This window comes from Ahaetulla prasina, chromosome 10 (genome assembly GCF_028640845.1).
Source record: "Ahaetulla prasina isolate Xishuangbanna chromosome 10, ASM2864084v1, whole genome shotgun sequence".
NCBI lineage: Eukaryota > Metazoa > Chordata > Lepidosauria > Squamata > Colubridae > Ahaetulla > Ahaetulla prasina.
In genome coordinates this window covers 26,362,423-26,373,751 of record NC_080548.1, presented here as the reverse complement: position 1 = coordinate 26,373,751, position 11,329 = coordinate 26,362,423, and the positions used below count along the sequence as shown (strand labels likewise).

The 11,329-nt window shown below is 45.7% G+C and overlaps 1 long non-coding RNA gene across 1 annotated transcript; it reads left to right on the top strand.

Moving 5' to 3' along the window:
- Positions 1-1,156: 1,156 nt before the first annotated feature.
- Positions 1,157-9,006, top strand: LOC131204383 (uncharacterized). The gene is made up of 3 exons (XR_009156583.1): positions 1,157-1,256; positions 6,630-6,739; positions 7,273-9,006. It is a non-coding gene; the product is annotated as an uncharacterized LOC131204383 (long non-coding RNA).
- Positions 9,007-11,329: the final 2,323 nt, after the last annotated feature.

The window sequence follows — 11,329 nt, the reverse complement described above, 5'->3', positions numbered from 1 at the left end:
ATCCCACCAGGCTCAAGGTTGATTCAAACTTCCATCCTTCCGAGGTGGGTAAAATGAGGAGCCAGATTGTTGGGGGCATGAGGCTGACTCTGTAAACCGCTTAGAGAAGGCTGTAAAAGCACTGTAAAGTGGTATATAAGTCTAAGTGCTATTGCTATGGTGGCGCAGTGGTTAGAGTGCAATACTGCAGGCTACTTCTGACTGCTGGCTGCCTGAAATTTAGCAATTCGAATCTCACCAGGCTCAAGCTTGACTCAGCCTTCTATCCTTCCAAGGTGGGTAAAATGAGGAGCCAGATTGTTGGGGGCATGAGGCTGACTCTGTAAACCGCTTAGAGAAGGCTGTAAAAGCACTGTAAAGTGGCTAAGTGCTATTGCTATGGTGGCGCAGTGGTTAGAGTGCAATACTGCAGGCTACTTCTGACTGCTGGCTGCCTGAAATTTAGCAATTCGAATCTCACCAGGCTCAAGCTTGACTCAGCCTTCTATCCTTCCAAGGTGGGTAAAATGAGGAGCCAGATTGTTGGGGGGCAAGAGGCTGACTCTGTAAACCACTTAGAGAGGGCTGTAAAGCATTGATCCAAGTGGTGCTGGGGTCTTTTGGTTCCATTTTATTTTATTTTTTTTGGCTGGTTGGGTATTTCTTTTCCATAGATGTTGTTAATATTTAAGTTATCTCTTGTTGGCTGATTTGTCAGACTGCCAGGCCTCTAGAAATCCCCTGGCATTTTTGAAGTTGGCTTGGTCTAGGATTGCCAAATCTTGGCCTAGGATCCGGTGCACTCCTTAGCAGCACTGATGATGCTACCTAGTTGGGTAATGAAACTTCTGCAAGAAAAACAAGCAAGCTCAGAGAGCACCAAAGAGCCCTCAGGCCAACCCTGAGCTGCAAATATTCTCCTGTATAAGAATATTAAGGCTTCGATCCAATGTTCTCTGGAACCCTTGGAAGCAACGAGTCACGTGCGGCAGGCTTAACTCAGCTAGCTATGAAATGCTGAGCATGGGTTGCATAAGTACCTCCCACGATTCCTTTCGGCTGAGAATAACAGTCTACAGCGGCCACTGGCAGGGAGAGAAACTATGATTCAGGCCACGAAATGACACAGGCGCTACTATTTTGGTGAAGGGTGGGAGGCCATAGGAAGTCAGCGTCCTTTTTGTCTTCTTCTTCTCAGCTTGGAAAGACTGAGTCGTCACCTCTAAGGAGAGGGAAGATCCTGGAAAAAGAAGCAGCGTTGCCAGAAGAAACTTTTGGTTAGGAAAAATTCAGCTTTGATTTATCTATACTACCCACTTAAAGCCAGCAGTTGTGGTGGGACTTGTATAGATTTGAGCAGGGGTGGGCTTCAAAAATTTTAGCAAGGGGTTTTATGCCTGGTTGCTGGGTGGGCGTGGCCATGGTGGGTGTGGCCTATTGGGTCTCCTACACCACAGCCGGGGGGGGGAGTGTCGTTTATGCCTTCCCTGGGCTCCGGAGGCTTTCCTCGAGCATCCAGGAGGGCGAAAACAGCCTCCCCAGGCTCCGGAAACCCTCTGGAGGCCGGAAACAGGCCTGTTTGCAGCCTTCCCAAACTTCTGGTAGGCCCATTTTTCACCCTCCCTGAGCCTCTGCGCGCACCCTGCATTTATCTGCATGCAAAACCAGCCGCATGGGGACTCAGGGGAGGGGAGAGGAGAGGTGGATGGGGCCAGCCAGGAGTGGGATTTGGGGGTTCTCCGAACTGCACAGAATCTTAGCTAGAGGTTCTCCCGAACCCCTGCAAACCTCCAGCAGCCCACGCCTGGATTTGAGGAGGTGTTTTCTGAGAAGATGGTAACTAATTCAGGAACATTAGGAAAAATCAAGAAGAGGAACCTGTTTCTTAGAACCAGCCTGAGAAGAGAAAAAAAGAGAGAGATACACAAGCAGACATATTTAGGAATCACTGAAGATCCATCTGTTGATTGGCGTGTGATTATTGTTCATTTAAAAGCTGATCCTGTGTACGTTCCATAACATGTAATTACCGTCTGATTTTTTTTGTTTTGACGGTAAGCCAAAGGCAAATGTCTCTAGAAAGACTCTGATGTTCTCTTTTCGTCAGTTGTGCAAAACGAGGCACAGATGGATGCACAACGCTAGCTTTAAATTCTGCTTTGGATCTCAGGATTCAAGCTGCTGCTTAGGTTAGGCGGTCTGGTCCCCTCCCTTTAGGCTCGCAACAATGAGCTTGTAAAATAAGTTGGACCTTTCTACAGTCATTAAAGAAGTCCAGCGTTGAATTGTACCATGGAAATTATCAGAAGTCCCTGCAGCCCTCACATGGCAAATATAAGCAACTCTATTCAGCACCAACTCCAGTTTCCAAGTAGTTTTCAAAGATAGTCCCATGTTAAAATATTTGCAGTAATCTAACCTGGAAGTGGTGAAGCTATGAATGATCATTACTTAAGTCTCCTGCTTCAGGTAGGGGCATATCAGGTGCCCGAGAATCAGGGGTGGGCTTCAAAAATGTTAGCAAGGGGTTTTCTGCCTGGTTACTGGGTGGGCGTGGCCTAGTCAGCCTCCTGCACTGGGGTGGGGGGAGTTTTTGCCTTCCCTGGGCTCCGTAGGCTTTCCTTGAGCCTCCGGGAAGGTGAAAATAGCCTCCCCAGGCTCTGGAGGTCCTCTGGATCCAGCCTTCCTGAACTTCCAGTAGGCCCATTTTTCACCCTCCCCGAGCCTCCACATGTGCCCTGCACTTTTCTGCATCCAAAACAGGCTGTGTGGGGACTTCTGACAGTGGTGGGGCAGGGCCAGCCAGGAGTGGAATTTGGGGGTTCTCCGAACTGCCCAGAATCTTAGCTAGAGGTTCTCCCGTGAACCCCCAGCAGCCCACTCCTACCCAGAACCCTAACTACCATCTCCACTTACAAATTCAACAATAGTTGTGTGAGCCTAAGAAGGCAGCTAAATCTTGGCCTTTCTCCTTTGGAGGACACACAACTTCCTAATTAAAACTAGAGTGGATTTTAGAGATATTTCTAGATCACCTAGAAGATTTGGGATTCAACTTCAACTTGTTTTGTCCCATCCAGATCCTCATCTCTTCCAAATATCATGCTGGGACCTCCATGATGTCTTCCCAAGGTAGCAGTGTATAACTGAACCTCATCAGGCTGTGAACGATACATTACCCGGCTGATGGATAAGCATTCCTAGAGGTTTCCAATAATCCTAAACAGGAGGGAACCTGCAGATAAATCAGTTCAGATATCAATAGTATAGGGGTGGGTTCTACTTACCTTTACTACCAGTTTGCATCGTGCCCGCCTGCGCGCGCTCTTCTGCACATGCACAGAAGCGTTTGCGCATGCGCAGAAGAGTTTTGATGATGTTTGGGTCAGTGGGCGGAGCCTCCCGCCTGTTGTGACTCCAGCCCCCGAACCTGTCCCCATGCCCGAAAGTGACTCAGAGAGTGAGGGGGAAGGGCTGGTAAGGCTTACCTCGGGAGCACCGATTCCTTTGGCTCGGCTCCAGGAGCCAGAACCAGATCAGTCAGAGGATATAATGAGGCCGCCATCCCCTGATTCCTTCCTTCCCCAGGCTACACCTTCAGACCCAGCTGATAATAATAATAATAATAATAATAATAATAATAATAATAATAATAATAATAATAATAATAATAATAATAATAATAATAATAATAATATAAATTATTATTATTATTATTTTTATTATTATTATTATTGTGTGTGTGTGTGTGTATTATTTAATTTTTATACCGCCTTTCTCCCGAAGGACTCAGGGCAGTGAACAGGCAAATAAAATAATACAATATATTACAATAAAACACATTTTAAAAAACTTATTCAAAATAGCCTAAATTTAAAATACCATACAAAATATAAAAAATAAACCCCAATAAAATCCATATTTAAAAACCCTATTTAAGCCAGTCCTGCTCGAAAGAATAGATATGTCTTCAGCTCGCGGCGAAAGGTCTGGAGGTCAGGAAGTTGTCGAAGTCCTGGGGGAAGCTCGTTCCAGAGGGTAGGTGCGCCCACAGAGAAGGCTCTCCCCCTGGGGGTCGCCAGCCTACACTGTTTGGCTGACGGCACCCTGAGAAGACCCTCTCTATGGGAGCATACCGGCCGGTGGGAGGCATGTGGTATCCCGGTCCTATGCCATGGAGCGCTTTAAAGGTGGTAACCAACACCTTGAAGTGCACTCAGAAAACCACAGGTAGCCAGTGCAGCCTGCGCAGGATCGGTGTTATATGGGAGCCAAGATTATAATAATAATCAAGCTTGGCTTGACCCACGCTTCAGAAGATTAGAGAGGCGGCATCATCAAAAGGAAGGGTGGGGCAGGCGCCCCACCCCACACAGGATATATAAGGAGCTTTGGGACTCCTCTCACTCCACGGGAAGCAAAGTTTAGCTGATCCGTTTCCAAAAGAGCTGAAAGTCTTGCTACGTGAGTCATTTGTTTGAACTTTGGCAGGCAGCTGCGATTTCTCTGCCAGGACTAATAAGAGACGTGAATCCACTGGCTGAAGGCCAGCTCGTGGGTCTGGAGTGGGGAAGGAGACAGAACACCTCCGGTTTTACTACCGGTTCTATAGAATCGGTCCAAACCGGGGGCAACCCACCACTGCAATAGTATAATACTTCAGTCCAATGGTATTGGATCAGAGGTGAAATGCTCCCAGTTCGGACCGGATCGCCCACTCCGGTAGCAATCTTGGCCGGTGGTTCGGAGAACCGGTAGCAATCATGGGGCGAGGCTCTGCCCACCAGCCTGGCTGTTTTGTACCCTCTGTGCATGCGCAATGGTTTTGTACATGCGCAGAGGGTGTGCGTGGGATGCTCACGTGCACATGAACGTAGCGAGCGCATGTGCACGACGCATGCACTTCCGAACCAGTAAGGAAGGTAAGTAGATTTCACCCCTGTATTGGATCAATAGCCTAAAGCCATAATGAGACAGTTTATGTAAAAAAAAAGGGGGGGGAATTAACGATGAAAACTTATTTATAGGACATGTGCAAATTGCTCAAGACATGTTGTTCGCAAGAAGTTCCAGGTTTATTATAAATGGCCAAGGCTTCTCTGTAATATCTGGACTTTGTTCTTCTATTTATGCTAGGGACTTTCGAGACGAATGAGAAAGAGGATGCTTGGACTTCAGACTTGGGTTGTTTTTACACAGAAGTTTGCAAGCGTCCGCCTCCTCCGCCCCCCACAATTCTCTAAAAAGAAACCTCTACGTTTTCCCTCTCTCTCTTCAAGCCTCATTTGCAGGAGTCTTGTGATTTGAAAGTACTTCCTCAACCTCTTTGCATCAGAAAATAATGTCAAAGCTGGAGGTTCATGAGGTGCGCAGCCTGACTTATTGAGGAACATTTGGAACATAAAGATAAGAATCTGGATCAGTTATCTACATACAGGTAGTCAGGGGCGGGCTGCTGGGGGTTCGCAGGGGTTCAGGAGAACCTCTAGGTAAGATTCTGTGCAGTTCGGAGAACCCCCCCCAAATCCCACTCCCGGATGGCCCCCCACCCACTCTGCCCTTCCCAGGAGTCCCCACACGGCCCATTTTGGATACAGATAAGTGCAGGGCGTGTGCAGAGGCTCGGGGATGGCGAAAAATGGGCCTACCAGAGGTTCGATCTCTAGAGGGCCTCCAGAGCCTGAGAAGGCCGTTTTCACCCTTCCGGAGGCTTGAGGAAAGCCTCTGGAGTCCGGGGAGGGCAAAAATGCCCCCTCCCACCATAGTGCAAGAGGCCGACAAGGCCACGCCCACCATGGCCACGCCCACCCAGCAATCTTGCTAAAAAATTTGAAGCCCACCCCTGCAGGTAGTCCTCGATTTACGACCACAATTGAGCCCAAGCTTTCTGTTGCTAAGTGAAACATTTGTTAAGTGAGTTTGCCCCATTTTATGGCCTTTCTTGCCACCGTTGTTAAGGGAATCCATGTCATTGTTAAATTAGTCAAAACGGTTGTTAAGTGAATCTGGGTTCCCCCTTATTTATTTATTTATTTATTTATTTGATTTCTAGACCGCCCTTCTCCCGAAGGACTCAGGGCGGTGTACAGCCTTATTAAAATACATAGGTACACAATAAATTTAAAATACATTTAAAATGAAATATTTAACCGGCCAATTTAAAACTAAAAACGGTCAAACGACCGATATAAAACCCTAAACTATAAAATCATAAATAGATTAATACAATTTAAAATCAATTAAAAACTAAGTTAAACTAAAATATCAAATTAAGATAATATTTAGGCTAGTCCCGCCCGATTGAATAGCAGAGTCTTCAGTTCCCGCTTGAAAGTACGGAGGTCGGGAAGCTGACGTAACCTTGACTCAGCTTGTCAAAAGGTCTCAAAAGGGGACCACGTGACTCCTGGACACTGCAACCGTCGTAAATATGAGCCAGTTGCAAAGCATCTAAATTTTCATCATGTGATCATAGGGATGCTGCAATGGTTGTAAGTGTGAAAACTGGTCATAAGTCACTTTTTTCAGGGCTGTTGTAACTTTGAACGGTCACTAAACGAACTGTTGTAAGTTGAAGACTACCTGTATGTATTTGTTGTTGTTCAAATCACTTATCTTTTTTCATGGCCCAATGGACAATGTGGAGCCAGTTTGGTCTAGTGGTTAAAGCGCCAGTCCAGAAACTGTGAGCCAGTGAGTTCTAATCCTGCCTTACCCATGAAAGAAATCTGCGTGACTTTGGGCCAATCATCAGGAGAAGGTGAGTTCTAGTCCCGCCTTAAGCATGAAAGACATCTGGGTGACTTTGGGCCAATCACCAGGAGAAGGTGAGTTCTAGTCCCACCTTAAGCGTGAAAGACATCTGGGTGACTTTGGGCCAATCACCAGGAGAAGGTGAGTTCTAGTCCCGCCTTAAGCGTGAAAGACATCTGGGTGACTTTGGGCCAATCACCAGGAGAAGGTGAGTTCTAGTCCCACCTTAGGCATGAAAGACTCTGTCTGTCTGAATGTCTGTCTGTCTGTCTATCTATCTATCTATCATCTATCTATCTATCTATCTATCTATCTATCTATCTATCTATCTATCTATCTATCAATAAATAAAGCAAGCAAGCAAGCAACTTGTTATTCCATGGCTATGTTCTCCATTCTTGGGAATTTTTGAACTTAACAAGATCTACAATTTACTATTTCAGCTTGACCTCCATATTACTAAAGGAATTTAAAAAGTTGTTTATTATTATTTTTTACAGGGATCCTGTTGCATTTTAACATCTTTGTCTTGAAATCTAGAAAGACGCTGACCTCTTCGTGACCAAGCAGAGGATGAGACGCTCTCGCCATAAATACCTATCAAGACCCACCATCATCCTGCCCAAAGGTTGCCTATAATTCTGCAAGCGGCCTGCTGTCAAAAGTACAGAAATGAAACAGAAAGCTGGAAAACAAACTGGTGATCTAAGAGGTCCCAGGGGAGACTCCTCCAAGGCTGATCTCAAACCTGCCAACACTGGCCGAGCCCAAAGAAACCCAAAGAAAAACAAGATTGAGGTCAGCCTTGCAAATAATGCTTTGAAAAATGGCTATATCTGGCCCCAAAGGAAACAAAAAAAAGTTAAAAAGAAGAACTGATGTCTGTCCAGATTTCCGGCCTGTTGCCTAAAACCTGATGTGTTGGGGTTGTTTTTTTTTCCTTGCCCCCACAAACTTAACTGAGCCATGCCAGCTTAAATTTGGCTCCACTCGCTCGATGCTGTTCCAATAAAAGGAAGCTAGTCTTTTGGATCCATGCACATTTGAAGCTCGTTTTCCACATTGGCGCTTGCTCTCAGCTAAAAAGCACCCAGACATCGAGTAGAGCGAGCTAGAGATACACATCTTTTACTTTACACTTTGCAAATGTTGTGCTCGACCTGCAGAACGTGGCTGTTGACTTGCACCGAGATTAGATCAGAACTTCCCTCCTTGTTTTATGACCTTGATCTGCAAGGAAACAGGGACCTTGAAAAGTCGCAAGAGGTTTGCGATTTGCAGGTGATCTTTGATTTACAACAATCAGTCCCTGCATTTACAAGCCTGGCAGCATCCCACACGGTCTGCAGCAATTTTTCTGTACTTTGGTTCACATAATCGTTCAAACTTCGTTTTTCTTCTTCTACAGTTTGAGGGATTTGCAATAGTCCTCTGCCCCCTATTTTTCTTGGTAGGTATAACCTGTCACTTCGTGGATGCAAAGCTTGGTACATATTCAAAAGTTTGTGCATTTTCCGGTCCAAGTTTTCTAGTTCAGCCAAAGTCCAGTTGATGATTCCAGCTGAGTAGCGTATCACTGGAACTGCCCATGTATTAATGCCCTTAATTATGTTTCCAGCATTCAGCTTTAATATCTTGCGTTGACTCTTTGACTTTTCCATTCAAAAATGTTATCTGCTTCCAATAGGCCTAGGTACAGGTATTTGTAACCATCATCCTTTGCTAATGCTTTTACTATGTTTCCATTTCCCAGTTCTATTCCTTCTATTTTTTTCATTTTTCCTTGCTGCATGGATAATAGAGCACATTACAGTGGGGCTTTCCACATACATTTTTAAGTCATCCATGTATAGTAGATGGTTTATCTTGGCATGTTGGCTTGAGATTTGGTATCCCAGTTTTGTTTTTCGTAGGATTATTATTGTTGTTGTTGTTTTTGTTGTTGTTATTATTATTAATTTAACGATCATAAGGAAAAAAGGTGTAAATTCGGATGCAGTCACTCAATGCCTTGCTGAACAACGACAATGCTCAATGATGAATTTTCCAATCCCAATTATGGTCGTAAATTGGGGACTACCATGTTAATAAAACAACAGAGAGAGGAGTCATCTCATTAGTAACAAAGGTAACCATTCGGATGGCCCCCACAAAAGCCCACCGCTTGATTAAAAGCCATTGACCAGTTTCTTCACACAGCAGAATGAATTGTAGTTTAATAATTCCGCTGTTGAGCTTTGAAGCTTCTCCGGTTTCAGAATAAACGATTTATGATCAGGGTATCTTTCTTTCTAATCCCACAGAAAGACCAGTGTGAAATCAGGGTCATTTTGGATGTTACATGTGTTGTAGAAGGATTTCATATTTTTATGTAGTAGCTTTGATCTCCTTTTTAAATTCTTTTTTTTTCCAGTGGAAATTATCCTTTTTTTTTTCCTACCTGAAACAAATCTGGCAAACTGCACGCTGCCTTGTGCTGGTTTAGTTCCTCGGCTTCACCAAGTCACCGTTTGCTTTAATCATGGTTTAAAGAAGCCACGGTTATTGCATTTACATGCATCAGTAAACTAGAATCCACCATCTACAGGTCACAATGGCTGGATGGATTCGCACAACGTATTAACTCTGAATAAATCCAGCCACATTATTATTGACCACAATGTCTACCTGGCTGGATTTCAGATGAGAGCTTTTTTTAATCTTACCTGGGGAAAAAAACACCCCTGGGCATTGCAACCATATAGAACAGGGGTGTCAAACTCAAGGCCCAGGGGCTGGATCCAGCCCACGGAGTGCTCAGATCTGGCCTGTGGAGCCACCCTGGAAACAAGGAAAGACTGGCCTGCAGGACCTCTGCCAGCAAAAACGGAGCTTGAGACTACTGCACACAGCCCCTTTAAGCTCCATTTTCTCCAGCGGAAGGCTGCAGGAGGCCATCCTGGCTGAAAACAGGGCCCGTGAGCTCCATTTTCAGTGGCAAGAACTGCAGGAGGCCATCCTGGCTGAAAAGGGGGCCCGTGAGCTCCATTTTCACTGGCAGAGGACTGCAGGAGGCCATCCTGACTGAAAACGGGGCCCGTGAGGTCCATTTTTACTGGCAGAGGACTGCAGGAGGCCATCCTGGCTGAAAACGGGGCCCGTGAAGTCCATTTTCACTGGCAGAGGACTGCAGGAGGCCATCCTGACTGAAAACGGGGCCCGTGAAATCCATTTTCACTGGCAGAGGACTTCAGGAGGCCATCCTGGCTGAAAACGGGGCCCGTGAGCTCCATTTTCACTGGCAGAGGACTGCAGGAGGCCATCCTGGCTGAAAACGGGGCCCGTGAGCTCCATTTTCACTGGCAGAGGACTGCAGGAGGCCATCCTGCCTGAAAACGGGGCCCATGAGTTCCATTTTCGCTGATAGAGGGCCACACCCACCCCATCACTGGCATGCCCCCCTCACAAGGTCAAACACAACCCTGATGCGGCCCCTCAATGAAATTGAGATATAGAAAGGTGAGCAAAAGAATGAATATTTGACATTGGGATTGACAACAATACCTGTCACTCTTCTGGGCATGGAACTGGTTTGCCTTATGATTTTTTTAAAAAATAATCTCCTAGGACAGTTTCTCCGGTCTGCCTTTAGGTCTGTAGCAGAGGTGAGAACAAGTGCTCCTGAGTTTGGTAAAAGTAAGAATGAGGGATGCGGTAGCTCAGTGGCTAAGATGCTGAGCTTGTCGATCGAAAGGTTGCCAGTTCAGCGGTTCGAATCCCTAGGGCCGCATAACAGGGTGAGCTCCCGTTACTTGTCCCAGCTTCTGCCAACCTAGCAGTTCGAAAGCAGGTAAAAAATGCAAGTACAAAAATAGGGACCACCTTTGGTGGGAAGGTAACAGCGTTCTGTGCGCCTTTGGCGTTGAGTCATGCCGGCCACGTGATCACGGAGACGTCTTCGGACAGCGCTGGCTCTTCGGCTTTGAAACGGAGATGAGCACCGCCCCCTAGAGTCGGGAACGACTAGCACATATATGCGAGGGGAACCTTTTTACCTTTACCTAAGAATGATTTCAGAATGGAGTTTAGAGCAAAGAATCTGATTAGAGATCAGTAACCTTTCCCAGAGATATTGTTCTGCTCAAAATGTAAGCCATAGGTCTCATGACAGTTGGAAGAGTGCAACGCTGAAGCTCACAAATCTAATTTTTTTTTCTTTGGCCTTGAACTTTCCAAAGAGCAGGATAAGCTCTTCCCACTCTGCAAATTACACCTGAGCCGGCAAACCGTCCTCTAAAGATGACCTTCCAGATACCATCTTTCCAAATTTGGCAAAACGGAAGGCCTTCTAATTGCAGCAATTTGATGAGCACTCAACCGGGTACATTTCAGATCTATGATTAAACCAGAGCCTTTATTGTCATTGTATATACATCATCTGTACAATGAAATTGATTAAAAGATTATCCCCGTAATCTGGTTTAACCTAATCTAAAGAAAAACGTGTCCACTGGCTTTGGCATTTCTGTCCTAATGTCAAAACGGAAGATCGTATCTTGAGCTTTCTAGAATTGCTCTGCTCTGCTTAGACAGGCTGCAACATTTATTCTTCAGATAG